This window comes from Strongylocentrotus purpuratus, unplaced genomic scaffold, assembly GCF_000002235.5.
Source record: "Strongylocentrotus purpuratus isolate Spur 01 unplaced genomic scaffold, Spur_5.0 spur5_scaffold_14, whole genome shotgun sequence".
NCBI lineage: Eukaryota > Metazoa > Echinodermata > Echinoidea > Camarodonta > Strongylocentrotidae > Strongylocentrotus > Strongylocentrotus purpuratus.
In genome coordinates this window covers 3,915,451-3,921,601 of record NW_022145599.1, presented here as the reverse complement: position 1 = coordinate 3,921,601, position 6,151 = coordinate 3,915,451, and positions in this window count along the sequence as shown.

The following is a 6,151-nucleotide window of genomic DNA, read 5'->3' as shown; positions in this document are numbered from 1 at the left end:
TATCATACCTGAGCATGAAGATGGCGTTAGAGACCAGCTAGCAATAGTTCCCTCATCGTTTAGTTCACAGACTACCGTCAGGTCATTAGGGTCTGATTTGAAGCCATGACTGCAGGTGTAAGTGTATGCTTCCCCAGGTTGTCCTTCAGTGATTGAAACAGACTCTGTGTTTGTACCATCTCCAGGTGAGCCACATTTGACCTCTGATTGACGTGAAAAATGAAAAGAAATTATTACTTTATTTGTTGATGATTTTATTCATGTAATTCTACCGGTTTGTATTTATATCAATCATCCAAAGTTAAAAAAAAGCACCCTGGTATACTAAAATTCTTTACCTTTGGTTAAAAAAACACGTCATTTTTTTATGTTTTATGCAAGTTGGCTGAAGGGCCCAAAGATATAAATACACAATTTGATGCATATGCTACGGATGCAACTTTGCTATGTATAGAGGTTGTCAGATCAGCACAGATAAATTTAATTGTTTCGGTGTCATCCCAGCTCATAACTAAATTCTAAGGGTTCATGATTTTGTGTATTAAGTTACGTTTCATACTTTATTTTAGTCTATTACATTTGTTTATTGGAGAAAAGGCATGGTTTGTCAGTATTCACAATGCTAAAACTGAAAAAGAACTTGGCGTTATAGACCAGTTAGCAACAGTTCCCTCAGCGTTTAGTTCATGTCAGTGGCAGTACGATTTAAAAGAAATTCTACGATTAATTCAAACCATCCAAAAGGCATAGATAAATTGTACCTGAGCAAGAAGATGGCGTTAGAGACCAGCTAGCAATAGTTCCCTCATCGTTTAGTTCACAGACTACCGTCAGGTCATTAGGGTCTGATGTGAAGCCATGATTGCAGGTGTAAGTGTATGCTTCCCCAGCTTGTCCTTCAGTGATTGAAACAGACTCTGTGTTTGTACCATCTCCAGGTGAGCCACATTTGACCTCTGATTCAGGTGAAAAATGAAAAGAAATTATTACTTTATTTGTTGATGATTACATTCTTGTAATTCTACCTTGCGGTTCGTATTTATTATCAGTTAAAAAATAGAATTACTGGTTATTCAGAGTTTCTTTTTGTTTGTTGCCTTTTACCGTGGTAATAGGCTACTAAAATTCTAAACCTTTGGTTTTAAAAAAACACACTCAATTTACTACGTTTCATCCTAGATGGCTAACGGGCCCAAAGATATAAATAGATAATTCAATGCATATATGCTATGGATGCAACTTTGTTATAATAAAAATAATATACTAGTTTTTATATAGCGCTTATTACACTGAGCGCTTTCAAACTTGGAGATTATTACCCCGACTCTGTGCTGCCATTACGGCGCTCTAGAATTTCAAAGAGTTAGTTCTTGCCAGGTACCAATTCACATCACCTGGGTAGAGTGTGGCAAATGTAGATCAATGTTGTGCCAAAGGCGGCGGGTCTCGAACCGCGGACCTTATGGTCGACAGTCCGGCGACTTAATCACTCGACCACGGCACCTATGCATGACAGATCCAGTGGCGGATCTAGGATTTGCCGATAGGGGGGGGGGGGGCCTAAAATTTAAAAATCGCGCTGAACAAAATTCTGCTCAGTGGGGGGGGGGGGGGGGGGGGGGTAAGAGCATTTTGTTTCTTCCTCAATTTTGCTCTCGGGAATTCAAAAATTGAGCAGATCATTTTTTGCTCAGTGGGGGAGGGGGGGGGGGGGGGGTAGTGTTAGCACTTACTAGACTCGATTTCAACCGAGACAACGATCATTGAATATTGTAAAATCGCATATGCTCCCAATATATTCATTTCAACCAAATACATGACCCCCATACCAAAACTTAGTAAATACCTTTAAGGAAAATAAAAAATCCAAGATTGTGTCCGAAATGACTACAGTATCCTAAAATGACCCGGGAGTGAGTTAATTGGCTATATTATTATTTTTTTTTTACCGTAAAGCTATAATTAGAAAGATATAAAATATGTTTTAAAGGTCAGGATGTTCACTAAATTGCTTTAAATTAAAATGATACAAAAGATGATCGCCATCTTGTATTGCAAGATGGAAGCCAAAAACTTAAATCAGTCTCAACTCGTGATATATCCTTCTTCTGCAATTTTGGTATCTTTGCCTAGGTTTTGGATTGCGACAAAACCATTAAGACTGTTTAAAATGTGTTATGGTTTTCAGAAAACCTTGAAATCCAAGAAAGCATCCATGACAGCCGGTATCGCAACATTATCAGATTTCGGTTACTATTTACAATATAGAGTTTGTGTAAACCAGGTCCATTTTAAGGGTAAAAATATTCATTCAAAAATAGTATCAACTATAATTGCAACTTTTGTGGAACATTGTATACAAGATGGCTGCCATTGAATCATTAAAAATGGCTGCAAACGCCATAAATCATTTAAGGTATCCCTCCCTTGTCTTTACCTTAGAAGTTAGATTGAGGGTTAAAAATCTATTGAAACTATTCAAACTACAGTTGTTCCTTATGTCAAGCACTAAAAGAAAGCGTTGGAAATCTTTTGTTATTATTTTTTATGGGGGAGGAGGGGGGTCAAACCCTATTTTGACCAAACTACTGTACGTACCAGGTGAATAAAAAAAGTTGGTACATGTAACCCAAGGGTTCTAGAGAGAAACATATGTACAAAAACAATAAAGGTCTATTCGTTTTGATTTTGCCTCACCCGTTTCGCATCGTGAACCAGCGAATCCTGGTGCACAATAACACGTTCCTTCCCGACACGTTCTTCCATTTCCACAGATCACATTGGCACATGGATCAGTGCCTGTGCCGGGATCAGTACCAGTGCCGGGATCAGTACCAGTGCCGGTATCAGTACCACCTGTAGGGATCGTCGGCACTCGCCATTAAAATGCATGCTTATTTTGTTACAAACCTCATACATATTCATGTATTTGTTAGTATTTGTTTATGCGTATGAGCAGCATGAATAGGTGAGTGAAGATAGATTCATTAAAACAAAATATAGCCATAGGTAAAACATAGTTTTTGTTATTTCCTTGTATACACACACACACACACATATATATATATATATATGTATATATATATATATATATATATATATATATATATGTGTGTGTGTGTGTGTGTGTGTGCTGCTTTGAGAATGTGTGTGTTGTGGGGTGCAGGGCGGTTTTATTAAAACACTCATTACCAATAATTATAGTGATCACGATGTTATCAAGAAAAAGTAATGATGCTATAGCATGCAGTTGAAAAGATAATAACCATTTTATAGTACACCAAACTACAACAAAAAAGTAAAATCAAATATATGCTTACTTCCTTGCGGCACTGCCAGTTCGTACAGTTCCGAAAAGAATCGAAAAGAAACAAAAAGATGAATGGAAAAGCAGGCACGTAGCCAGAGTTTGATGTATTAGAGGGGCACATACATGTAATTGATCAACGTCCTGGGCAGGGGTCTAAAAAAGTTCAACCCCCGTGCCCCCCCCCCCCCATGGCTACGTGCCTGTGGAAAAGTACACAAGTAGTTGTTAAAATGTATACTCAACAACAGTCCAATGCCAATAAATTTGCCAGTCACATTCACCCTAGAAAATTAAAGTATTAAGAGATTCATCATTTACCTCAACTGTGCCATTGAAAAATTTGATTTCATTGTAAATGATTTCCATTAATTTGAGTATGTCTGGAAGCCCTAATATTTGTATTTTTATTAGTCAAAACATTTTGTTTGCGACAATTCGCTCTGGTGACCAGTTACCACCACTACAACTTTCAAAGTTAACTGAAATTTAAAAAAAAATCTTTTTCTAGCTCAAGTATCTTGGCAAATAGCGCTATATTTATTTCGTAATTAAAAAAAAAAAAAAGTTATCACTCACACAGGCATACACATGCACGCACACACATTAGCAACTCCACGTCGTGCTAGAAAGATCGTACAATGGATATTTCTTTATAATTTTATATAAAATGTTTGTCAATATTTCAATTAATGCATTCATCTTAAAGGAATAGTTGAGTTCTAGTTTCAGACTGCAAATGCCTGCAAAGTACATGGTTATTGCTCTTATTCTTATGTATGAAATTTCTAGTGCTCTTTTAGGACCTAAAATTGCTATGAAGGTAATTTCATACCCCCGAAATGTGTGAGATTTAGCCAATATAATCATACCAATTCAGGACCACTTTCAAAAATATGGTGACCGTTAATTAATCAATTAATTTATAATAACAATACACGGGCCGGCTGGTTGTGCGTATTATAACCAACATACACTGTAAAAAAAGCCAACATCAGCATTGGCTGGAATAAAACGTATTAGGCGCTATCTCGTTTTTCAACGGCAATATTTGTGGGGCACCAAAAATATTAGAAATCGTCTTATTTCTCTCTGAACAGATTTTGACCAAAACAAGATGATTTTGTCATTTAAGTTGTATGTTCTTTCAAATTTGACACTCAGTCTTTCATTATCTCACAAAAAGATTATTTTGTGAAGTGCTCTCTGCAACAAAACTCAACTATCCCTTTAAATGCAAATGAAAAGATTACCAACAATGCAACAATATTGTTTTGACTCACAGAACAGTGCGAGGGCGACAGCTCCAATTATAAGCAACAAGACGATAAGAAACATGATAATGGACGTAAAGAAACAGATCATCCGTCTATAACGCAGGTACATCATCTCCTCATAAGCAGTCATGGGATAGTGCCTTCTGCGACCCATTGAATCATCACCCAATCCGCTGTTGTAAGGACGGCCAAAAGTCACGTCTGCATCGTATCTAAAGAACATTTGCGGCGATGCATGTTCATGCTTAAACTTAGGGGCCGGTCCACCTCTGTACCAGTTATACTGGTAAACATATGAAAATAGAACGAGAAAGACATTAAATGACAAGGGCCGTCGAGGGACCACTTTGAAATTGAAGGAAGGGGGGGGGGGGATATTTGCCGTCAATTTAGTTGAAAAGTTTTATATTTTACACATTTTTCTTGCAGCAAGTAAAAAGGGAGGAAAGAGGATTATCAATTTCTGATATTTGCCGACAGAAAAGTGTCATATGATGGAGAGGCGGAGGGGTGTAACATTTACATTCACCCCACCCCTCCTATATCGAAGGCCCTTTTCATGATTACCCCTATTTTAACATGTTCCTTTTTAAAGTTGATCCTCTAAGACAATCCCAAATACTGAGATAATTACATAAATAGAAAGCTTTTAACCCCCATAATAACACCAAATGGTGTCCACCCGACAAACCAAGTTTAGAATAATGAATTTATTCGAGTAAACTCTACCAAAATATCTAAGTCTGAAACCCGGAAGTGCACGTAGAGTCGGGCCTCTATCCGTGACGTCACGAACGGGAGTCATGGGCTCAGTGAGGGTGAATGACAGTGATATCCCTACGTAAATGCTATCCTGTCAGAGCTTAGATTTGTTGTTGTTAAGGAGTATATTTGATGGATTTTCTGTTTTCATTTGAATGAAGAATAACGAAGCAACATTTTCCAGTCGCTGATTTCTTTTTGTATTCTCATATTCACCTATTGGTAGAGATTTAAGACGAGTTTACTGCTTAGGAATTAAAGTTAAATCGTGCACTTATGAATAGGCGGATGCATTATTATTGTCATCAGATGTACATGAGCAGTTTTGTAAAACGAATAGGTCTAGAACTATGATAGTACTTATCATAGATGTGACTGCCTCAAAAAAGGATACAGTACCAGTTAAACATTTTATGTTGTAAAATATCAAACTTGAACGAGATCATGCAAGCGCGCTTCCTCTATTTTGGCGAGTGATGCGGCTCTTCGGCATGAACGTTCGTGGAGCGAGCAGAATCGGGAGGTAAGACCAAGCCGCTGCTCTAGGCGCTGCTTGCTTGTGATATGGAACGTACGTGCGCTAGTTATATGTTTATCGGCAATTGCAAGAGAATGAAAGCGACGTTGCCAGCTAAAAAAAACAACTAACAAAGACTTGCTCTTGACTACCGGTGTCAGAATTGGTAGATGAAGGATGTTCAGGGCCAAGGAAGGCGAAAGACATGGGAAAAAGGAAGAAGAAACCATCGGGAGATCGCTGTAGTGTATGGTAATGAACTGTGCATGGGTAGACAGCTACTGTTCA